Genomic DNA, 25,542 nt, shown 5'->3' with positions numbered 1-25,542 from the left:
ATGGCTTTATATACTAGTTCTAAGATATATACTGTGAGCTTTTTCTTAAGAAATCTGCACTTGAGTCAAGCACTTCTCGTGTAACTTGTACTATTATTTTGGTCACTTTCTTGTCCTTGTGGATCTCTCTTGTACTAAATGGAATCTTCACCGGGTTATCCCTAGTTTTGTTAGAAAAGTCTTGTCTGACTTCATGTCTGGCCTCTTTCCCAATTGCCTTTAACGCTCTATAATTCCTCTACTTTGCTGCTTATCTTCTAATTTCTCATGTTCTGTCCCTAGGGGAAAAAAATCTATATCCCCTTTATTTTCTAAGACATACATGCAAAATAATTCTATATTTTTTGTAGTCCTCTCACGTTATCTCTCTGCTATTCTGAAGAGAACTGAACTTTCCCTACATCACTTGTCTGCTGAGTCTACATTTAAAATAATCATTTTACTATCTGAGACATTCTGTGCATTTGATTCTCATTTTTGTTCCTTTAGTACAAAAGAATAGGTGTCAGGGGACTAACGAAGCTAGAAAACTACAAATGAAGTGTTGTATGGTTTTGTTTTAGGGTTTTTTTTAAATGACAACCTGGCTGCATCTACCATTATATCTTGAATTATGTTTCCACTAAATGTCTGTACTAGGTGGAAAAGAATGTAAGTGAGATATTTTTTTGGTTGATTGAAGTAGAAGTGTATGTATGAGAGAGATGACTAGTGAGAGAGATGACTAGTAAGAGAAAAGAAGAATGGGCACTTGAAGAAATAGGATTCTACTATTGTCTGTTTGGTCTGTGGACTTCAGCCTGTGACCTGTGAACATCTTTGTAAAATGAATTATTTCTTCTATAATATGTTGGTGTAACATGACAGGCTAGCCTAAAAGAAAAGGGCAAGTGAGACTCTGATACTGTTCACGGGAGTCTGTCCAATAACCAATTCAGATGCCTTGGGTTTTGTTTCTTTGTTTGCATTTTTTTCAGTGTATGCCAGAGAGCATATGTACACAGTAAGGCACTAAAGTTGAAGAGAAAAAATGTGTTATATCATTTTTGTAAGTTGATATGTTACAAGTATTTTTTTTTTTAGCTAGCAAGTGAAAAGTAACAGAGAAACAAGTCGGGAAGGGTGATTATTTTTGAATTATAGTGTACTTTAGTAGCAGATCATGGGCTCAGAGGGCTGTGTGTCCTTGCACAGCCCTAAGAGCAGACCAGGGATTGAATTGTGACTCAGCAAGTCACCATGATTCAGCCCTTGCTCTGTGGGGGATGTTAACTGTGCCAGCTTTTTACTTGTCTCAGATTACTTACCTGTATGCACAAGCAAAGCTGTGCTGTGTAATGCATTTGAGAGGTGGAGTCAAGACTATGCCCATCTCCGGCTCATTCTCTCTCATACTGTGATCTCGGGTTCAGGTAGCCCACAGAGGGCATAAGAAAGTTATTGGCCAAGTGGAGTGAGGCTTTATGCTCAACTTGATATCACTTCTGTTTGTCTGTATGTAATGTGATAACTTGGAACATTGCATATAATCAATACCAACATTTAAAAAAAATATTGAATGGAAAAAAAAAAAAGGAACAATCAGTTGCATACGTACGAAATGGGAAATGCCTAGGAAAGAGTACTGTGGAAAGGGATCTGGGGATCATAGAGGATCACAAGCTAAATATGAGTCAACAGTGTAATGCTGTTGCAAAAAAAAAAAGCAAACATCATTCTGGGTTGTATTAGCAGGAGTATTGTGGCAAGACATGAGAAGTAATTCTTCAGCTCTACTCTGCACTGATTAGGCCTCACCTGGACAATTGGGTCCAGTTCTGGGCACCACGTTTCAGGAAAGATGTGGACAAATTGGAGAAAGTCCAGAAAAGAGCAACAAAAATGAAAAAAGGTCTAGAAAACATGACCTATGAGGGAAGATTGAAAAAATTGGGTTTGTTTAGTCTGGAGAAGAGAAGACTGAGAGGGGACATGATAACAGTTTTCAAGTACATAGAAGGTTGTTACAAGGAGGAGGGAGAAAAATTGTTGTTCTTAACCTCTGAAGATAGGACAAGAAGCAACGGGCTTAAATTGGAGCAAGGGCAGTTTAGGTTGGACATTAGGAAAAACTTCCTAACTGATTAAGCACTGGAATAAATTGCCCAGGGAGGTGGTGGAATCTTCATCATTAGGGATTTTTAAGAGCAGGTTAGACAAACACCTGTCAGGGGATGGTCTAGATAACACTTAGTCCTGCCTTAAGTGCAAGGGACTGGACTAGATGACCTCTCGAGGTCCCTTCCAGTTCTATGATTCTGTGAAATATCATTCAGTCCCAAACTAAACTGTTTCATTTGCAAGCTTGTTTAAAATTTTACTCTTATTACTATTTTAAATTTTTATTGCTTTTCCTAGAGATACAAACAATGATAAGTACACACATGACCAACATCTTGTTGTGTTCCTGAGTACTTTATGGCATTTCCAATAGAATTATGCAATTTTACAACTTGTCAAAGCTGCAAAACCAGACAATACTACGCAATACATTAGGGTGGAGGTTACTGTAATATAATAGTACATGTACATGAAGAGGGAGGGGACAGAAAAGGAAGACAGTTTGATTGCTTAAAGAATGGCAGATCTCTTCCAATCTCAGTATATTTTATCCAAATGTATCTAGAAGCTGGTCTAAGTATCTTTGCATTAATATACCTGATCTTTATGGTGATAAGCTATTCTTTCTTTGTCTGCTAACTCAATCAGATCTGATGATCATTCATCTACCCTGGGCAAAGAACTATCCTTCCATTTTTGTAAAATAATTCACTTGGTGATCATTGGAGACCTCAAAAATAAAAGTCTTTGTGGCAGAGTTAATAGGAAAGTATCCTATGATGATAACTTTCAGCAGAGGTTTGGCTGTTGAAGTCAAGCACCATTTTAACTCTAATGTCCACCTCTTTTCACAGTTGTCTGACTGTTGGACATTGTCATAGCATATATATCAGGGTCCATATTTCTCCACAAAGGTCAGAGGAAAAGGCCTTTGTCTTGTGCAACTGCTGCAAAGTCCAATACATTTTGAATACAATCTTCTGTTGTTTTGAGCATTGCCTGAGATCCACAGAGGCATTTTTAACATTACATAATATGTTCTGCCATTGGGATTCTTTTGAGAGCTGTCACAAATCTCCTTCCCACACTTTCAGAAAGAACGCTAGGCTAATGGAACTCCTGTTTATTAACAAAGCCCATGTAGTAGACATGGGCCTGTGGAGTTTATGAAACAATTTCAAAAGTTCTCAATAGTTCTGGTGGCTTTTGGCAGTTCTATGGCATCTGGACCAAATTGATAGGTAGCAAGACAGTGTGGATGAAATTGGTACTTGTTAGCTACCAATTTTGTAAAGCTTTGTAAAGCTTCCAGATCCTATGTAAAGCTACCACTGTAGTCATCTTATTTTTCTTCATTGGACAAAAAGAGGAGCCCAAGAGACCTCCTAGGGCAGTGGTTCTCAACCAGGGGTATGTCTTCCAGGAGGTACATCAACTCATCTAGATATTTGCCTTGTTCAGTGTTTCTCAACAGTTGTGGGATGGGTTTTGGGGGAGCTGGGTCGCAAAGGCTTGTGTTTGGGGTTGGCAAGCAGGGCAATTGCTCAGGGCCCCGCAAAGCTGAGTTACGTGCTTCAACTCCGAATGTGGGGGCTCAGGCTTCAGGTACACTGAAATGTAAGTGGAATATAAATATTGTAATTGATTGATTTTATATTTATATGTTAACAATGAAAAAGCAATTTTTCAGTAATAGTGTTCTGTGACACTTCTGTGTTTTTTATTATGTCTGATTTTGTAAGCAAGTAGTTTTTCAGTGAGATGAAACTTGGGGTAGGCAAGATGAATCAGACTCCTGAAAGGGGTACAGTATTCTGGAAGGGTTGACAGCCACTGTGCTAGGGGATTCAGCCGCATTAATGTTTAGTTTTCACCCATGTAGATATAATAGTGTTAGCATGCTGGAATTAGTCTGACGTCTGTGACATGATACAAGCATAATAGTAATTTTATAGGTCTGGGTGCTTAAACACTTCCAGTCCCTATAGACAAGTAGGGAGGGGAATTTTTTAAATGGTAGTTGTGGATGTTGATCCGTGCCCCACAGGAAGGCTTTCATAGTGCTGTTAAAATTTCTTAAAATGAGACAGGACTTTACACAGCAGGCTTCTTGGAATATAGTGGAGTCAAGGCAGAATACTCACTTTCATTGTGTTAATCCCTCCCTACAGGCTCAGGGTTAGTGGATGCCCCCTATTTGTATCACTAACCATTTGAGAGAGTACAGGATCTAGGTGTATCTTCACCAGTTTGTTAATATTCTTGGTGCTCTTATACCTAAGAACTTGCTTGCATCAGTTTGCCTAAGGAAATTTCATTTTTTAAAAATAAAATGGAAGTACATTTTGAATTGAAAAGCCATTTTGAATAAAAAAAATCAAAACATTTCATTTTTTTCTGAACATTTAAAAAATGTTACTGAAACAACTCAATAGTATCAACACAAATTTGTGGAATTTGACCCAAATATGCATTTTTCAGGAAAAAAAATTCTTCTCATTCGTAGGTCTGTAAGACTTTTAATCAGAGAGAGGGTAAAAGATTTGGAGCAAAATACTGTCCCATACCTTCACCCATCTGATAAAGCGAACCAAACTTCCATGCCTTTTTCCTCAGTTGGAATGATTTCTCCAACACTACTTACATTCCCATTCTCATCCTAATCCTTCTCCCAGTAGATTCCTGCCCCCATTCCCTGTCAATACCTGATCCTTTCTCACCTCTGTAATTTAAGTACGGCTTTGCAGTTCTGGAGGCCTCTGTAATAGGACATGGTAGGCTGTTCATGGCAAATTTTCTGGCATTTTGTGTGTTTTACCATGTCTAATACCCCAGGATGTGCAATTTAATCTTTGAGAGCACACACTCTAGAGAGGGAGATGGAAAGAAACAGGAAAGCAATAAAAGGCCAGAAAAGTTTACATGAGCAGCCTACCAGATCCATAGAATCATAGACTTTGAGGTCAGAAGGGACCATTATGATCATCTAGTCTGACCTCCTGCACAATGCAGGGCATAGAATCTCACCCACCCACTCCTGTAACAAACCCCTAACATATGTCTGAGTTATTGAAGTCCTCAAATTGTGCTTTGAAGACCTCCAGCAAGTGACCCGTGCCCATGCTGCAGAGGAAGGCGAAAAACCTCCAGGGCCTCTGCCAATCTGCCCTGGAGGAAAATTCCTTCCCAACCCCAAATATGGTGATCAGTTAAACCCTGAGCATGTGGGTAAGACTCACCAGCCAGCACTCAGGAAAGAATTCTCTGTAGTAACTCAGATCCCATCCCATCTAACATCCCATCACAGAGCACTGGGCATACTTACCTGCTGATAATCAAAGATCAGTTGCCAAATTAATTGCCAAAATTAGGCTATCCCATCATACCATCCCCTCCATAAACATATATGTCTCTCAACTGTACAGGAGAGGGCTGGACATTGCAGAGCACACACCTTTGGGGAAATTTGGGGCTGGGAGTGTGTTGGGGTCACCTTGTTGATTGTAACCAAGGCTGGTGGAAGTTAGCGTGAAGCAGCAGGACTGTAGACAGGCTGCTGGGGTCAGAGCTGCTGAAACAGGGCTGTCTAGCACACAGACACTAATCAGGATGTGACCTGCATGCTGCTAGGCTGCTTGTGTGGGAGCTACAACACCAAAGCTTTGTGAGGTGCCCAGGGTTACAGGTCAGGTGGTGACACAGCCCCTCATTGGTCTGGATTTGTACCCTAGAGTGTGACAGGTCCCTGTACCTAGATGCAGATGATGGCTGTGGGGTCAGGGGTGCGACTTGGAGGGGTCATGAACTTGGATGCAGATGGTGGGCAGGGGGAAGGAGGCAGAAGTTAGGGGGGGGGGCCATGTACCTGGGTGTGGATGATGGCCCTAGGGAGTAGGTCTCCAGAATGTAATTTATAATGAGTTGCACCCTGGGGTCTAGAAGGGAAACTTCCAGACTCTGTGTGTGTCTGTGAGAGACAGAGAGACACCAAGCTCTGGGATAGTATCAGGAGGAGGTTGGAGAAAGGAGAAGAACTTCCATAGGTCACTTTAATTCACATTAGAATGAACCTCAGAACCTTAGACTGTTGAGCTTTTATTTCACCCTATTTTCACATCTACAGTTGGCACTACATTCATTAGCTTTGGTATTACTGTCTAATGCCTCCACCTGTAGGACTGTAACGTGAGTTTGCTCAAATGCTGGGCTTGACTTTTTCTCTTTCAAGCACGGTGTGATGAAGCCGGCTTCTTCAGGCACTGAACTCTGGGAGCAAGACTTCAATATGTGCATTTCTGTGAATGTGTGTACTTGTAGTTTCACTCTTGCACCGGAGAACAGGTGGTCCCAATAAGAGATTCCAAAAGCCTAAAAAGATTTGTTTTAAACAGATATATGTCAACTACAGGACTACACTGATTTTATTTCCTAGAGACCTACATTTTCCATCAAAGGATAATGGCCTGTCTCCAGTGTGTCAGATAAGGAGTTTACTTCTATTTTTTCTGGGAAACCAGGGCAAAACTATGACATCTGGAATCAAGAGTACATAGGTGCCGATTTTTTAATGTGTCAGGGTGCTCCCCCTGGCTCTGCCCCAGGCCCTGCCCCACTCCACCCCAGGGCCACCCAGAGGATTCAGGGGGCCTGGGGCAAAGCAATTTCGGGGCCCCTTTCCATAAAAAAAAGTTGCAATACTATAAAATACTGTATTCTCATGGGTGGCCCTGTGGGGCCTGGGGCCTGGGGAAAATTGCCCCACTTGCCCCCACCTCTGGGTGGCCCTGCTCCACCCTTTCCCCCAAGGCCCTGCTCCCGCCCCTACTCTGTTCCAGCCCCTACTCTGTTCCCGCCCCATTTCTTCCTGCCCCGTTCCACCCCCTTCTCCCCCAGTGCCTCCTGCTCCCTGTGGAACAGCTGGTCCGCAGCGGGCAGGAGGAACTCTGAGGGAGGGGCAGGCGCTGATGGCGGGGCCGTGAACAGGAGGCATTGGAGGGAGGGGGACATGGGGGCTGCTGGTGGGTTTTCAGCACCCACCATTTTTTTTCAATGGGTGCTCCAGTGCAAGAGCACCCACAGAGTCAGTGTCTACGCAAGAGGAGATGTCATTTAACTATGTCAAAGCATTTATCAGGGATTCCAATGACCTTGTTTCCTGTTAAATCTCCAGGCTGTTGCTCAAGTTATGAGGATATTGAAAATGTTCTGCATCTTGCAAGGCTTCCAGAGGAGGTTTATAACTTTCTCTAATAATAATAATAATTAATTAATAAAAAGCCCTATATGCTGAAATGTGGCAGATGAAGTTTCTCATCCCAAGCTAGACATTTTCCCCCTTTAGATCTTAAAAAAATCACTTGCATTAAACTAGAAGGATGTGGGGGAGAGGGGAGTGAATGAAATGTGTTAAGGAGTGTAGATTGATTTATTGGGGACTAGAGGAAAAGAAGAAAAATTGCATTTTTATTCTTTTTTTTATTTGTTTTTTTACTTTTTTATAACTCTAAATAAAGTAAATTTAAAAAAATTGTATTAAATGCTGCAGATGCACAATGATAAATAAATACTGGTAAAGATCGATACAACTGAAATACACACATATCTTTGTCTGGAAAATATACTGATTAGCAGCAAAAGAATTTCACTACACATGACTAAGGCTATGATTTTGTCAAAGAGGTTGTGGAAGTCACGGAATCTATGACTTCCAAAGACCTCTGTGATTTCAGCCCTAGTGGCTGGGAGCTGCAGTGTCCTGCCACCTCGTGCAGCAGCAGGGAGCTGTTAAGTACTGCCGCTCTCGCAGGTGACAGGGTGATCCCAAGCAGCTCCCCGGCCGCTGCCCTGGGAGCAGAGGGATCCCCGGCAGCTCCCTGGCTGCAGGGGCAGGGAGACCATGGAGTTCCAAGCCTCTATAGGTGGTAGGGACTCGGCGCTCCAAGCCACCCCACAGGTGCCCAGCCCCTTCCCATTTTGTCATAGATAATTTTAGTAAAAGTCAGGGATAGGTCACGGGCAATAAAGAAGAATTCACAGAAGCCCGTGACCTGTCCCTGACTTTTACTAAAAATATCCATGACAAAATCTTAGCCTTACACATGACTGCTGTTGTGTTATCTAAAAATAATGATCATATTTCAAAAGTGTTACACTGTATCTTTAGCTAAATTTAATAATGTATTCTCAGGCTTATGTCATCCCATGGCACACTGGGCATAGTGGTAGTAGACCTGGCCTCATACAGTTCAGGAAGTATCTGGTTTCTAGTGAACAGAAACTGTGATGTAATGGCTTTAGTGGAGGAACATCTAATGTTGCATAATTGTTTATCTTAATGACATCAGTTGTACTTCCAGACCAATTTTATATACTACAGTAGACATTAAATTAAAATTGTGAAAAGTTTGACACCACTTGTAATCCCAAATGCTGCATTTTTGCACTAGATTTGCTCTGAGTAGCTTGTAATGTCGCAATCAGTTATTTCCATTCATATGGTTGAATTTACAGGATTCTTTTTCATTCCTCAATTTCTGTTTAAAGATGGGAGTTAGCATCCCTATTTAGTAAAGAGTGAATTAGAGTTGGGGAAAATTTGCTGCCCCATGACCTTTGATCTATAGTTGTAACAAATCTCTAGAGAGAAAAGCATTCTGTTCTTCTTCATATACACATTAAGGAAGTTTGCAACTCCCGCTTTGGCTACGACTGCACTATGAACTCTCGTGCACATGGAGCTAGCGTGAGTATAAATAGCAGTGTAACTGCGGTAACATGGGAGGGGTCAGTGGAGGCAGTACAAGTGAAGGTGTGATTGTAGCATGGGTAGGCATACCCAGGCTTGCTTTAATTTAGCTAGTACGGAAAACAATACTAGTGTAGATGTGGCAGAGCAGGCATCAGTATAGTCTAGCAACCTGAGTATGAACCCAGGGTCCCTGGTGGGCTTGTACGTATGCTACCACACTTCACTAGTATGATTATTATTATTATCTTTGCTGGCTAAATTAAAGCCACCACGAGTATGCTACCCATGGTCCAGTAATGCCTTCACTTGCCATGTAGACATATCCTTAGGCTATGTCTACACTACATACCAGTGGCAGTGGTGTGTAGTGCATGTGTAGCTACATGCCATAGTGAAAAGCAAACTGTGACAGATTTTCAAAACCAATGCGCCCAGGACCACAGTTGATCAGGCTGTGGCCATAGGATCTTTTAGGGAGGAGATGACGAGGCACATCAAGGGGCTAAATTTTAAAGCTTTATTAATAAAATACAGCAGAGAGTGCTGGGAATGCCCCCACGCCACTCAGGGGAAGAAAGAAAGCATTAGAGCCCCAAGCCCAAACCCACTTTCATACTCTCTCACACACTACCCAAAGCTGGCCAGGCCTGGGTGTAACATAAGAAGAAGAGGGGGAGGGGTGGACGGGAGTTCTTGCCCTCGGCCTAGGTCATCCAGGGAATCTGCTGTAATCTCTGAATTGCTTCAGCTCTCCGGAGGGTTTTAATTCCTGGGTACCTTTGGGGGGGAGGGGTGTCTCCTTCGGGGACCTTTGTTCCCCATGCTCTGTGTACCAGTTCAAACTGGCCTTCCATGGCTTCCTCAGTTTTCCAAAACATCCCGGATTTGGAGACTTTGTTTTCCCTTCTGTTGGCCTTCGCTGTCGCCATCTCATTCGTTTTCACTGTTCTCGCTGCTATCTTTGGAGCTCTGCATCTCAGTGTATTTTTTCTTTTCTCATGGCTGAGAAAACTGAGAGTTTTTGTCTAGATTTCTCGTCGAGCCCATGACCTTGGGCCTTATCATCACACACAGCTAGCTAAAGTGCTGAATTAACCTGTTCTCTGCTCCCCCCCCACACACCTTTGCTTCTCGTACTCCTGCAAAGGAATCTTCCATTCCCCACTTACACACCTTTGACCCGCCCCAAAATGCTTTGCGATGCTTGCAACAGCGTTAGCCACATACAATGCTGATCTGCCTTCCCTGGGGACTCCCTGAGGGAGGGGGGCATTGTGATGTGACAAAACCGCACCCATACAGCGGTACATGAATCAGTGAAAGACTCCAGCAGCATGGAAAGGCTTCAGCAGCTCCCGCATTTAGAGCTTTTCACTATAGAAAGGACAGGCTTTGGGGTTGGTCATGGGGAGGTAGCAGGGAACCCACCTTTGTGGAGCCTTTCCCTGCTGCTGGAGACTTTCCTTATGGCAGGCTGCTGGCTGAGCCTTTCTGTGCTGTTCTCCCCCTTCCAGGGCCTTTTGCTGCTGCCACAGTCTCTTCCTGGAGCAGGGAAAGGTTCCGGAGCAGTGGTTCAAGTACAGTGGTATGGTCCAATACACCATACCAGTAAGATACTTATAGCTGGTACAGCGTACCGGAGAGACAGACGAGGAGCTCACCCCAGCCCTTCCACACAGCTGCATCTCCTGAGTGCTCCTGACTGGGGTCTATACAGAGCCCCACTGGAGGAGAAGCTGCTGGTGTGGAGCTGCCCGGTGCCCCCTCCCCCACCCCGCCCCAGGTAACATGGGATGGATGTGGAGCATGGGGAGGGAATGGTGAGAGCATGGGGGCCCTCGGCTGGGCTGGGGGCAGGGTGGGGAGGAGTCACGTGTCCCCCCCTTTATGTTTCTCCCATGAGTGCAGAATACCATCAAGAAATTATTTCTACTTGCACCACTGTTCCAGAGGTGGGGATGCAGCAGGACACTACACTGCTGAAAATAATAGTGTAGCCAGTGTGGCATTGCTTGGGCAATAGAGTTGTATAGAGTTCCACCAATGGGCGGAAGTTTTGTATAATTTTTGGTGGTGCCCAAGTGGATCCGTCCTATCCATAGGACAGACCGGGGCAACCGCCCCGGCCCCTGCACTTTGGGGGGCCCCATGCTTCAGGGGGATGCGGGCTCCAAGGTGGCCTGGGGGGGTTAGTGGGGTGCCTGGTGCCGACAGCAGTGAGCAACCCTGCGCTGCCCCGCCTCTTCCCACCCCACCCCTACTCCACCTCTTCCCCAAAGCCCCCACCCCGAGCAATGCCAGGAGCCAGCGAGGTGGAGCGGAGTGGGCTGGGGCCAGGTTACTCGCTGCTGCCAGCGCCAGCCCCCCTCTAAGTCCCCAGGCTGCCCTGGATCCCGTGACCCCCTGAAGCACAAGACAGGGGTAGACACCACCATGTTGTGCGACGAACACTTGACAAAATTATCGGATTTAGTGACGGACATGGGGGTGGGAAGTATTATGTCATTCAATCATTCAACCCATAAAATAGCACACTTTTTGCCGCACTGAAAAAAAAAAGTAATCTAGCTAATAATAGTAGTAATAATAATAATAATAAATTCAACTCATATAATTAATGAAAAATGTGTGTATACTGTATATGAGATTATTACATGAGAAATGAAAATGAGCTTGCTTTGGGATTTTACAAGGCACTTATATCATTTAAACACATTTGGTACCTTGAGGAATGATAACACTTCTTGCAAATCACATAAATAGGGAACTCATGGTCCCCTTCCCTCACCCCATTGCAAAGGCACAGGGGTTATTGCTGGCTGCCCTAGGGCTGCAGAAAACCCTATGGGCAAAACGAGGATCAATTTATACAGAGGGCTGAAGGGGACTCCCATAGTGCATTAATTAACACTTAATAAATACATCAAAATTAAATACATTACAGAGATAAGAGCCTGTAATGACTGACTTTACTTCATGAGAAGCTCCAGAGAAAGAAGACGCAGGGGGAGTAATGGTAGGGTCAATCCTAGGGAGGCCAAAGGGGCTGGTAGAGGGAGCAGACAGAGAACAAGGGTAGAGGCAGAGTCACTGCAGGGTTGACCCAGTCTTCTGCCTCTCCCCTGTGGGTGGAAACACTGATCACTATCACTATAGGAGGGAACAATAGAATGGAATGCCCAGAAGAATAAATGACTTGAGGACAATTTCCTGAAGGGACCCTTATCCTTGCAGAGCTTTTCTGTCTCTGACATTTACATTTCTACACAGGGTGGTTTGGCCCACAGAAATAAAAATCTGTACATCTTCCATATGGTTTTGGACCAATGGAAAAAAATAGGTATAATTCAAGTGACTTTTAAAATTGCCTATAAAACCGAGTTAACAAAATAAATGAGCTTATGAACAACCAGAAAATATGTTTCTCAAGTGAAAAAACTACAAATGGACTTCTTTGCAAAGAAATTGTAAGTGTTCTTACAGGAAAAGCCACAACTGTCTGGAAAGGAAGAGTAGATTGAATTACTTGCCTCAGTGAAATTAAATATCCAGAGAATTGCTGTGCCTGTGATCATGATGACTGGGGCTTGCTCACCTGTGGCTCCCCCTCCCCATGCTGCAGAGGCACAGCCGGGCACGTCTGCATCTGCAAGCAGGCGCCCTGCCTCCGGTGCAGCTCCCATTGGCCGGCTGGCCATTAGCTTGGGAGCCCCCCTGGCCAATGGGCTGGGAGGGAGGGGAAAGGCAAAGGGGGAGATTGTAGGGAGCTCTGGAGCAGGAGAGACAGTGGGGGAGAGGAGTTGTCTGGCACAAAGGGAGGCTCTCTCGAGAGGGGTGACAGGGCCACAGGGGCCATTGGGGGGTCTCTCAGGGGGGGCAGAGAGTTGTGTGGGTCTCTGTGGGGCAGGGGGGAGTGATGGGTGGAGCCAACCACAGCCCAGGTCTGTGCTGCAGGGGGAGAGGGGGGAGGGTGTTGTTATAGCCCCCGCAGGAAGCCCCCTCTGTCCTGTGTATTTTATGCCAGCCACTGCCGAAAGAATCATGCAATGTGGATGTACCTAAAGAGGGATTCAGGACTGTCTACAGTATGATGACTGAGACTAAAAGGAGCCCTCCTATGCAGCTGTTTGCACTTTAGGTATCACAGTAAAGTAGACTCTCTTTTATTTAACCCCTTTGTCTCTTTCTGATGCATCTGTTCACCACAATTCCCTGATCTTTACTCCTTAGAGTCCTAACAGTGTCAGAAGGTATATCAAAATCTTCTAGAGAACAAATTCCAAGTTCTTCTTCATGCTGGAAATTTGTCCCTTAATTTTTAGGATTAAGATGAATCATGTGCGCACTGGCTAATTTACAGAGTTTTTTCAGGGATTACTTGGAAGGGTACTATGGTAAGTGGGGAAGAAGGGTTTCTCACTGCTAGATGCAACTGGTCCAGATCTTGGATGCATAACCCAGGGCTCCTCTTGATTTCCATCTTCAGTATTAGGTTGGAAAACAGTGGCATGTCACATGGGAAGCTAAGGCCTAGAAAAGGCAGGACATGGCAAGGCTTGCTTTGCTCAAGATCTGGACCAGTTGCATCTTGCAGTGAGAAACGCTTCTTTCCCACTTTGCATCCAGATCTTGAGCAAAGCGAGCCATGCCATGCCCTGCCTTTTCTAGGCCTTTGCTTCCCATGTGACATCGACTGTTTTCCAACATACTACTGAAGTTGGGAATCAAGAGGGATCTGTGGCTGTGCACATTTAATCAAGAGTCGGAAATCTGTACACTACTTGAGGGAGATATAAATGGCATAGTCATTGGATATGGAAATTACTCCCTGGGCTCGGGAAAGGAAGCAGGAGTGAAGAGGGACACAACTCTCAGCAAAAATGAAAGGGATTGAGGTTATTCTGGAGGTATTGAAAAACAAAACACCAAAACTCTTCCAAATAATGTTGAGTCCTGTGTCACATGAGTGTCTTTAGGGTCACATTTTTTATAAGCAAGGGCAAATAATCATAAATTCTAGGGGCATCTGGAAACATGATCTCACCTAACAGTGTGCATGTGTGTGTGAAATGAAAATTGCGGCCATTTGGATGGGAAAACAAACATTTTTTCTTCTGTTTTATTTCTAATTCTGTGTTGTGAAACAAAGCCCCATAAGCAGAAGGATCCTGTCTCGGTTCAAACCACTTAGTTCAACAATTCATAAAACACTTTTTTATATTTTAAAATGTTGTGAATCTTTAAGTTTTCAAGAGACACAGACTGGTCATAATTCTCATTGTTCTTAAGGAACAAGATCCCTTTCTGAAAATTAAATATTCATGATGGAGGAAATATTCAAATTGGCATGCCAGTTGTTACGTTCACAATTCCATTATTGTTAATGGGATTTGGATGCATAACTCTTATATCGTTATTTGAAATTTTACTCAGCTGTGTCCTTGAAAGACATGAGAGGGAAAACAATTTTATCCAAGCAGGCACTCTTCAATTTATCCATTTGTATGTTGATGGCAATTCTTAAAATGTTGGATCTGTGTGTACAAAAGAAAAGGCAGTATTTGTCTGCTGTTTCCTGAGTGACTCACAAGCACTCATGAACATGAACTCTAGCACCTTAGCACAGTTCTGGTATTGAAACCTGCTGCATAATTCATCATAAAAGAACATGAGGTATTCAGCAGTCAGTGCTCATTCAGAGATGTTCTGCATTATTAGCAGCACTAATAAATATGCGCTCTCTATACATAATTTATGGTTAGCAGCAGAGGTAGTTTTATGCTTCATAATATGCTAGCTTTGATTCCTTTAAATTTGTTTGTAAAACTTAGAGGTTGGACATTTTAAATCTTTTATATATTGCTTCATAGAATCATAGAATATCAGAGTTGGAAGGGACCTCAGGAGGTCATCTAGTCCAACCCCCTGCTCAAAGCAGGACCATTCCCCAACTAAATCATCCTGGTCAGGGCTTTGTCGAGCCAGGCTTTAAAAGCCTCTAAAGAAGGAGATTCCACCACCTCCCTAAGTAACCCATTCCAGTGCTTCACCACCCTCCTAGTGAAAAAGTTTTTTCCTAATATCCAACCTAAACCTCCCCCACTGCAACTTGTTTTGATGTTCTTTATTTTCACAAGTTAATATGGCAGAAATTGATTATGGACCACTTCACTTTCTAGGAAATGAGATTTGCTGCAATGGATTTCTTGTGTAAGACTTTTAATGTGCTAATTCCTTCATCCCCCAATTTGGAGCAGAATGAAAATTGGTTAGAAACCTAAATTGGATGGTCAGTTTTGTACTCTTGCTCACAAAACTCTTGTATTTCTCATTATCATGTGATAGAAAATGCCTCGTCATTCCCTGTTTGGAGTCCCCTTTTTGATATTTAAATACAAGTGGGTACAGTTAATAATGCAAGCTAAAATATTTAGAGCTGCTTGAAACTTGGAATTTCTTTTCTATGGGAAATCTGACTTAAAAACGCCTTCTAAATCGGAATAAAGACTTTATTGTGAAACTTTCCGTTAAATGAAATTTCTGGAAAAAAACAGTTTTGGCTTATTCAAAACATTTCATTTTGCTAAATTAGAACTGCTTCATTATGATTTGATTCAATCAGTTTTTAAAGACTAAAATATAAAAAAGAACAGAGTAATAACCTAAAGAAGTAATGTTAAAATTAATATTTTTCTAAATGAAAAATCATTTTGAAACAAAAAGTGGAAACATTTGATTTTGACAAGGTTGAATGTTACGATCATCGCAAAATATTTTGTTTTGTTTTTTGTTTTCAGAATGAAATATCATAACTGACATTCTCATGGAATGCTTTGGTTTTAACACATTGACATTTTCTGATAGAATATTTTTGGCCAGCTCTACAAAAGGTACAAATGGGCTTTTGAAAGTACTTCAATAAACCATGTGTTTCACCCCAAAGGGTGAAAATTGGAATCAGGTACAAAGAGAGCATTCAAGTTATTATAAAGATCTTACTAAATGGGGTAAAATTCTTGTTCTTTTCCTGACTCATTCTATAATATGTTACAAACTGAACTGCTTCTTTTTGCTGTTAATCCCTCTCCTCTACTTCCATTCTCACCTGTCTCAATTGACAACTGCAGCATCCTTCCAGTTTTTCATCTGTTGTAAGTTTTTAAGTTTCTCTCCCCCACCCCAGCTAACTTTTCTATATCTTGTTTGCTTTATTCCATTTAGTCTATCCAGTGGTGAAAGTAAATTACAGGACTTACTGGTACTGCCGGAGTCCTGAGGGGGCGTGGCCTCATCCAGAAGAGGCGTGGCCTCAACCGGAAGAGGCAGTGCCTCTCAAGATTTAAAGGCCCTGGGGCACTGCCTGGGGCTGGGAGCCCCAGGGTCTTTAAATCAGCCTGGGGTGCCCAGCTGCAGAGATAGCTGGGAGCCCCCAGGGCTCAGGGGCAAATTAAAGGGCCCAGGGCTCCGGCCACCGTGGAGCTCTGGACCCTTTAAAACCCCACCGCAGCTCTGGCTGCCAGAGCCGCAGGCGAGATTTAAAGGACTCTGGGCTGCCCACAGTCATGGGAGCTCTGAGGCCTTTAAATCCCAGCCCCAGCCCAGCCGCGGAAGCCAGTGCAGTCTGGCATGGTGTACTGGCTCTTGCCGGTATGCCATACCGGACCGTACTGGCTTACTTTCACCTCTGAGTCTATCACCACAATCCAAATGTTCCTCACTTTCCCCATTCCTAAAAGCCTTGTCAGTGCCTGGATTGTTATGGAAAAAGAGTTTCAAAATTAACTAGAACCCTAGGTGGGTTGCCTGGGGTGGGGACGCGAGGACATAGACCAGGGGCTGCTCTCAGGCACTCCAGTTCCCTGCCCAGGGCAGATGGAGTGTCTAGGGCTCCCTGCAGCAGCCTGGGCTCCCTGGAGGCTCTTACCATGGCCTGACTCCAGGCCTGGCCAGGGCTTTGTGGCAAAAGGGGGTTAAGACCCATCTCCGCCCCCACCAGGAAGAGGCTGGCATCACCCCGGAGCATGCATAGAGCAACGCTGCAAGGAATCTGGGTCAAATGCTGTCCCAGAGTCATTCAGCCCAGGACTGGGACTAGTACTATCCATTTTGGGACTGTCCTGCACAGTTTGGGACAGGTGGTCACCCTATCCTCCAAATTCACCTCCCTTTTCCCAGGGAGTGACTGCACACTCCTTCTCTGAAGCCCCCTCTGCTTCTGGGGCCTTGGGAGGGGGGAAGAGGAGAAGCAGAGGGTGGAGACATGGAGGTTGCAGGGCTCCTGCTTCTGTCGCGCTTTTGCCTTTTGAAAAGTTGGTCATCCTACTGGGATGAGTAGAGATGAGTTACCTAAAGTTACTCCCTGGAAGGAGGGAATGAAGAGCTGGGCAAAGCCAGAGGAGTGGGGAAGGCCAGGAGGTATGGACATGTCTCAGGGAAAGGCAGCAAGGTGCAGGGAATGGATCTTGGCTACTGTGTAGAGGGTCCTTGAGCCAGAACCCGAAGTAGAGGTTAGGGCCAGGTTCCCCTGCCAGCTACTATGGGAGTGACACTGTGAGGCAGTGAAACAGAAGACTGAGATGGCTGGAGAGCAAGAACCTTGATACACTCCTCCTCATCCGTGCTCTCCTCCTAAAAGAGTAGGGTTGCCAACTTTCTACTCGCACAAAACGAAACACCCTTGCCCTATCCGCAGGCACCATCCCCGCAGCTCTGCGCGCTGCCCTGTCTGCAGGCTCTGCACCCACAGCTCCCAGAAGTAGCAGCATGTCCCCTCTCTGGCTCCTATGCAGGTCTGTGTGCTGCCCCATCCACAGGCGACACCCCTGCAGCTCCCATTGGCTGCAGTTCCCAGCCAATAGGAGCTGCGAGGGGCGGTGCTTTGAGCTGGGGCAGCATGTGGAGCCCCATGGCTTCCCCTACGCATAGGAGCTGGAAGGGGCACATGCTGGCTGCTTCCAGGAGCCGTACGGCGTGGAGGCTAGCAGGGAGCCTGCCAGCCCCGCTGCTTGGCGGAAACAACCTGACAGTCAGTGGACCGGTCAGAGGTTCTGACCAGAGCCACCACGATCCCTTTTTGACCAGGTGTTCCAGTCGAAAACCAGACACCTGGTCACTCTATAAAAGAGGAGACTACAATAGGACCTGGCCAGAGGGCTGAGTCATGAAAAGGACACTGCGGCTCCTGAGAACGAGAGAGGGGTTGCAACGGAGAAGTTAATGGGGTGTAACTGCTGAAAGGGGTGTTAGCAACCTCTCCTCCCCTCCTCTTTTATATATTCCTTTTTAAAATTCATCCCTGCAAACAGTCCTTCTTAACATCCTCCTAAGAAACAACCAAAGGCATCCCTCCTGTGCTTTCCCTAGTCTAATAATAAATGTTTCAAAATGCCTAAGTCCCATTTGCTTTCTGAGAGACTTGCACTCCTAAGTGATTTTTGAAAATGGGTCTTAGACTTCCAAGTCACTTAAGCACTCTAGAAAATTTTAATGTTTTTTAATATTGTAAATTCTGAGGTAGAGAACGTATCTTTGTTTGTGACACTATATAAACTATATAAACTTATTTTCTATGATTTGTAATAATAATAGAAGACTGCACACACCATAAATCCAACAGGGAATGTAGGAAAGCCTTTGTTTTGCTGACTATTTGACTTCAAGTTCTGTATTCAGTAATCTGTGGATGATCATGTACTAGCAAGGCTCATTTGCGTTGGTAGGAGTTTGCTCACTTGATGGATAAATGTAGCATTTTCACCTAATTTTTAATAGAAGAGTTGCTGAGGGGGAATGTGTGTTAGAAAAATTACCTTTCTATTCCTTATTTTTTCATTTGTATTATCATTCTTTTTTTTTATTGTTGAGCTGGCTGTAATTAATACATATTTTATGTCCTCTCTTCTTGGATAGCATTCTTTAGTACATACCAAACCAGGCAAATGTTTCCTGCAATAGATTTTCTTGGGCTGATTTGCCATCCTGATAGCAACTGTTTTTGGAAAAATTTCCAGGTGTCATGAACATATTTTTGATTGAATGTGTTTAATTTCAGTAACTCTAGTATGCCAATGTGTTTAATTTCCTTTCAAATAATATGTGGCTGCTCTCACTTGTTCATATCTGAGTTTTTATTTGTATTGGAAAAGATTTCTTAGCACCACAGAGGGAAGAGAGTGCTTAGTTTTTGGTTTTTAATCACTAAGAGCAAGTAATATTGAGCAAATATTTTCTACAACGTTGACAAATCTAGAAAGGGAGTCACAATCAATACCTTAAAGCCAACAGACATCCTATAATAAATGATGAGTTGCAGAAAAAATATTTCTTTAATTCCTGTGCCTTAGCAAGTGAACATGTTGGTTAATTCAGATGCAAGTCCATTTGCTGTTGCATATCTGTTCTTGGTCCAGGTCCTTATGCAACTGGTGTGGTTTTTAGGAAGTTTGGAAGATGTTCTTTATTACAGCACACTTTAGTCTAACATTTCCCCCATGAATACTTTAAAAATTGATGTGATCTAAATTACTTTTGAATCTTTCTCTCTCTTCCCCCCCCCTTCATCTGAATTTTTCTATAGTAGATACAGAACTGGGTGGGAAAAAAATTAAAATTATAAAACATCAGTGAAAACTTTCGGCAAAAGATCTGCAAAAAATCTTTTTGTCTTTTTTTTTAAACCAGTTCTAATAATTTGTTATTATATCATACTCTGTTTTTTTTCCAGTATCTTCAGTCAGGAATTGGGTAAAAAGACACTCTGGTCCCTTTTTCTTATTGTGAGAAGCGGGTGGATCAAGAGGCTCTTGATTGGCATGTGGCAAAAATACTGGATTAGAAAGTTGAGAAGGAGACACTTAGCTCTAGTACCACTGGTGTGGCAGACCTCCAACCATCAAGTGAGTCTTCCATTCCACTGCAGTAAACCGTCACCTGTAAGCCCTGGGTATATAGTGCTCTTCCTCTTACCCCCCCACCCCCTTTAGCACAGTACCAGCTTAGCATGTAAAAACGACATGATCATGGGATGAATGAATGTAATTCTGAGTTCAACACCCACTCTCCACATGACATCTGCATTCACTTTTTTTGGAGTGTATTAGTAATGTTGCCAACTCTCATGATTTTTATCACAACTCTTGCAATATTTCATATTTTTCTTAAAGCCCTGACTCATGGAATTATTTGAACATGTGAAAAAGTAAATTTGCCTCATGGGTGTGGAGGAAAACTTAAAAATATGAAACCAGAACCTAATATTTATTATTTAAGATCTCAGAATTCCTTTGGGCCTGTCGTGCTTTTTGAACACTTTAGTTTGCCAATGCTATGTTAATGAGTGAGTACTGACCCTGTGACTTGTTTCAAGGACTATGCCAGCAAACAATATGCTCATTGGCCTTATGGCTCAGTGAATATATACACAACTATGTTTAAATAGCTCTTGCTGAACATATAAACAAGAATTTTACCTCTGCCCCCACAGAATGGAGCCATTAAAAGCCATTGTTATGGAGGACATCTTCTGAGGACCCATGCATATTCCCAGAAAGGAAATGCTCATGCGTAGAAATAAGATGCATAAGCTACAGCGATTTTATACTTTCAAAATAATTGCCCAAAAGCTGTGTAAATAATGTTAGATTTTTCAGTGGAACAGGCACTGTAACAGTTGCGTTGTGTTGTGCTGCTCAGAAGACGGGGTAAATTTTATGTTTTAGCTAAAGCCACACAATTTGTTTTAGTATTTTAAAGACATACATTTATATTTCACAAAGAATGCATGATTTGCCTGTGTGTATGTGCATTTAAATGTGATGTGAAGAAACAACTCTTAGGCTAGGCTTTGAGCCATCTCTAATGTTAACAATACATAAGAATTCAGTGCATATTCTCCTCTGTCTTGTGTCTCTTTCCCACTCATGCACATAGAACCAGTTAAACAGAAGAGGTGGGGTTGACAGAACACATCAGGGACCTCCTTTGGCTGATGGAAGTTTTTTTTTTTTTTTTAATACTGCAAACGGAATTATTTCTCAACTTACGTAGATTTGAATTAAGGCTCTCATCAGCTTGGAAGATCAAATTCTTGTTTTTCCTGACTTCTTAGAAACAGATTATTTTAGAATGGGCCAGACTTTTCCTGCCCTGTACTTGACTCTTTTTGGCAATACTGGTTTTGATTAACCAATGTTCATGGTTATTGTGCTGGGAGAGAGAAACTGAAAAATGAAGTGGATGCTATGGAAATGAATTCGAAGTATGCTGAACAGTCTATAGATCTCTCTCAAACTCCTAATAGTGCTCAAGACCAGAATTCACTCAGGCTTTCTGTACGAAGTGTTGCGTTCAAAAGCTTCTTTACTGCTGTTTCTTGACATCATCAAGCCTTTGGTTCCTCTACTTATAGGCTTACTGGAAGCAATACATAAAAGTGAACAGAGCATAAATAAATGTTACTAGTATGTACATGCCTACAGAGGGGTTATTTCATTTCTTTTACTGTTAATGTTATGAAAAGTGATTTGTTATTGGCTTTTAAAATGCTTGTGCTGGTAAGTGTTAGGTGATGTTGTTACATAGTCTTCAACGTTCCTTTCTGTAGCATGCAAGCAAGTGTTCAGTCTTGGGAAAACCTTGTGTGGTGGCCATTTTGTTATGCAAGGTTCTGAGTAGAGGGAACTGTGCAAGCAGCAGGAGTGTTGGCTCACAATCTGGGTCTCTGATTGGACTCAGTTCTTGAGGCAGAGTCATTCTCTGGGGATTGGGCTGAGATTTCTGAAAGCAGGGGTTGCCTGTATGCCATTTGTGTCCATGTAAATAAAGCAAGTTACAGTTAGGGATATGGAGTTTGAGTATATTCTAATTTCTTCTCCACTAGGAAGTAGACTGCAGGGCCCAGAACATCTGGTAGCTTTCAGAAGAGGGCAGCAATACTAAAGAACTGGTTGCAGAATACAGTAGGTTAACATCCAGCAAGCATACATACACAAAGGGTGGGGAAGGGAAGGGATTTGAGGGCAAAACCAAGTAGCAATTGTGGGGGTTTTTTTGTTTTGTTTGTTTGCTTTTAAACAATTCTGTTTCATTCCCTGCTGCTTTATGGTAAAAAATAAAACAATTTTGCTCAGATATGGCCTATGACATAAACTCAGTAAGCAGGTTAAAACAATTTTGGAGACCTGAACCCAAATATTAATGATAGGCGGATGTACTTCATAATAATAACAAAAGCTGAATTCAATAGAGAGTTAATTTAACCTTGAATCAAAGATAGACATCAAATCAGTATGTGTATTGTAATTTTTGACCTGCCCTAGGCATGAATAATATTTGATGCATTCCACTTTGCTGTGAAGCGCTGACTCTCTCTGTTTGCAGTAGTGCTGCTAGTGAGTTCTGTGGTTTCTTTCTTGTCTGTCTTTAAAAAAAAGTCTTTCTTTTTAGACTGTTTATGGCTTTCTTTTTAGGAATTAAAATTATTTTGTATTGGAGCTGAAAAAATAATACTATTTTATTATATCAAATATCCTCCTATCTCTGTTACCCTGGGATGTACTTCTAGGGAGTATGGCAGATTTTAAGGGTTGTGCAAATCCCCAACACTGCAAATCTTAGGTATTCTAGGTGAATATGTTGCTCAAATGTTTCCTTTCAGATTCGGCCTAAAACCAGAAACCTTAAATACTAATTTAGTTAAGACAGATTTAGCGGAACCGTTTGCAAAGAAAACTATTCAATATTACATGCAGATGTGCCTATTACAGCTCAAACTGTTCACTCACATAACTACCCACCTTCTAAACTGCATGCAGTGGGTGTAGCCATGTGGATCTCAGGACATGAGAGACTCAAGGTGGATGAGTTAATATGTTCTATTGGGCCAACTTCTGTTGGTGAGAGAGACAAACTTTTGAGCTTACACTGATCAAAAGCTTGTCCATCTCACCAACAGAAGTTTTTTCAATAAAACATATTATCTCACTCACATAAGGGTGACCAGGTGTCCAGTTTTCGATCGTAAGACCCGATCAAAAAGGGACCCTGGCAACTCTGGTCAGCACCCCTGCTGGCTCCAGTCAGCACCACCAACCAGGCCGTTAAAGGTCCGGTCGGCGGCGCTAAGGCAGGCTGGTCCTTACCTGTTCTGGCACTGTGCTGTGCCCCAGAACCAGCCAGCAAGTCTGGCTTCTAGGTGGTGGTGGGGAACAGGACTCTGTGCACTGCCTCCACCCCGAGCATCAACTCCGCATTCCCATTGGCCGGGAACCAGCCAATGAGAGCTGCGGGGGCAATGCCTGCGGAGAGCAAGAGCAGTGTGCAGAGCCTCCTGCTCCCCTTGCCTACTAGCGTCGGACCTGCTGGCCGCTTCAGTGCACACACAACACAGTGTCAGGACAGGCAGGCTGTCTGCCATAGCCCCGATGTGCTGCTGATCGGGAGCCACGTGAAGTAACCCCAAGCTCCCCTCCCCCCACCCAAACTCAGAGCTGCACTCCAAACCCCTCATTCCCAGCCCAGAGCCCTCACACAGACATCCCACACCCCTGTCCCACCCCAGAGCCCCCTCCTGTACCCTGAACCCCTCATTCCCAGCTGCACCCCAAACGCCTGCTTCAACCCCTTCCTCACTCTGAATCCCTCAGCCTGGAGACCCTTCCTGCACCCCAGAGCCCTTATCCCTGGCCCCACCCCAGAGCCTGCACCCCCAGCTGGAGCCCTCACCCCCTCCCACATCCCAAGCCCCTTCCCTAGCCCAGTGAAAGTGAGTGGTGGTGGGGGGAGAGCAAGCCACCGAGAGAGGGGGAATGTAGTAGGAAGGGGTGGGACCTCATGGAATGGGGTGGAGCCTCTGGGAAGGAGCAGGGCTAAGGTGTTCGATTTTGTGCCATTAGAAAGTTGACAACCCTACTCACCTTCTAAATTGACAACTCCACGTTAATAAATACTACTAGGAGCCCTGTTTTTCTCTGCATTCTCTAACTATTCTATACACTTTTTTAAAAAAATTATTCAAATGTTTTCATCCTTGAGTACTTTTGTTAATTTTCGTAGGTATGGTTCTCACGGGTGTGCATCACAGGACTTGTACCTGTCCTCCGTCCTTGAACCACAAGTGGGACTAATTGTCCTCGATACCTAAACAGTTTTTCCTAATTACTGAAGTGGAACAGAATATTATAGTGCAACATCACTTTTTGAAAACGTGGAGTTTGGTGTATGTGTGAGGATGTGTGTTGCACTCATTCATTCTGACACACTATAATCTGGGCACTTGGCAGCTACTTTCCATCCCAGTCTTTACAGATACTACTACAACTGCACTCCTTCTTGTTACTCATAATAAAATACTGTTGCAGTTTAGTCCTGAAAAAATCCCTTTTTATACACAAAATCACAAAGACTTAAGAGACACTGATGTGATCCAAAATGGAATTTTCCAGCTACCCTGTAAATTGATCCTTTATTTTGTCTAGTATTAAACATATGCAAAGCAAACTATTTCTCACTAATATGCAGAACAAGTTTCATACACACTTTCCCAGTAGCTGTGTTCAGACGCTGCAGTTGCCTTACAAAGAAACCCAGTCAGCTCAACATTTTATTAGGTACCAAATCACCTTTAAAATAATTCAGTAATTTATAAAGTAAAAGTCTTCAACTAAAAGATTTTTAGAGCAAAGAAAGAAGTGTTATTTTAGCATAGGCAACCATTTCTGACATGGATTCACTGAGCTAGAAAATTACTTTAATGCATATATCAGTATACTCACTGGTTTCTTTTATTTCAGTAGAATATATATATATATATATATATATATATATATATATATATATATATATATATAATATGCTGTGTTTTATACATTTCAAACTTTGGAAACTTTTTCATACTAATGCAATAACATGGCTATTATAGCCTATTTGGTTCTTTTATTGGAATTTTAACAAACACAAGACACACTTTTAGAACTAGTTGAGTGTACAATTGCAGCTGTTAGGTAAACCTGCGTTCAACTGTGTTCAGCAACTATAAGGAATCCTTGGTACAAGAAAACATACCAAAATTACATGACTCTAAGGAAGAACGGAGATTATGCAGGACATAGAAACATGCATTGACATTCCTGTTGTACAGGACAGTGGTGGAACTACCATTTTACAATGGAACATGCAGTGGTTATAATGAATGAATAAACAATGAAAAATGTATAGCTCTAGATCAGGGATCGGCAACCGCTGGCACGTGGCTTGCCAGGAAAAGCTCTTGGCAGGCAGGGCTGGTTTGTTTACCAGCTGTGTCCGCAGGTTTGGCCAATCGCAGGTCCCATTGGCCGCGGTTCGCTGCTCCAGGCCAATGGGGGCAGCATGAAGCAGTGTGGGTCGAGGGATGTGCTGGCTGCCACTTCCCGCCGCCCCCATTGGCCTGGAGCAGTGAACTGCAGCCAGTGGGAGCCGCATTCGGCCAAAGCTGCGGACGCAGCAGGTAAACAAACTGGCCTGGCCCGCCAGGGGCTTATCCTGGTGGGCCGCCTGCCAACGGTTGCCAATCCCTGCTGTAGATTGAAACTTGCCAAGGCATCTAAGGAGTTTGGGCACACAACTTCCCCTCTATAAAAGTAAATTTTTAAAATAAATGGGAGTTGTGGGTGGGATTCACAAAGGGGACTTGGGCTGAGCATTGAGTGCCTATCTCC

The 25,542-nt window shown here is 43.3% G+C and overlaps 1 protein-coding gene across 8 annotated transcripts in view; it reads left to right on the top strand.

The window, feature by feature from the left end:
- CADM2 (cell adhesion molecule 2) overlaps positions 1-25,542 on the top strand; it is a 996,746-nt gene that overhangs the window by 702,109 nt on the left and 269,095 nt on the right. The window contains exon 1 of one of the 8 annotated variants that reach the window (XM_045002085.1): positions 21,742-21,804. The exons of the other annotated variants lie outside the window; for them this stretch is intronic. The gene's annotated coding sequence lies outside the window, so the exon portion shown is untranslated. Of the gene's footprint in view, positions 1-21,741; positions 21,805-25,542 lie in introns of those variants that run through there. 8 annotated transcript variants of the gene reach the window in all.

The sequence above is a fragment of the Mauremys mutica genome, chromosome 1 (genome assembly GCF_020497125.1).
Source record: "Mauremys mutica isolate MM-2020 ecotype Southern chromosome 1, ASM2049712v1, whole genome shotgun sequence".
Classification (NCBI taxonomy): Eukaryota; Metazoa; Chordata; order Testudines; family Geoemydidae; genus Mauremys; species Mauremys mutica.
Note: the sequence above shows the minus strand (reverse complement) of the source record. Positions and strands in the feature narration are given on the sequence as shown.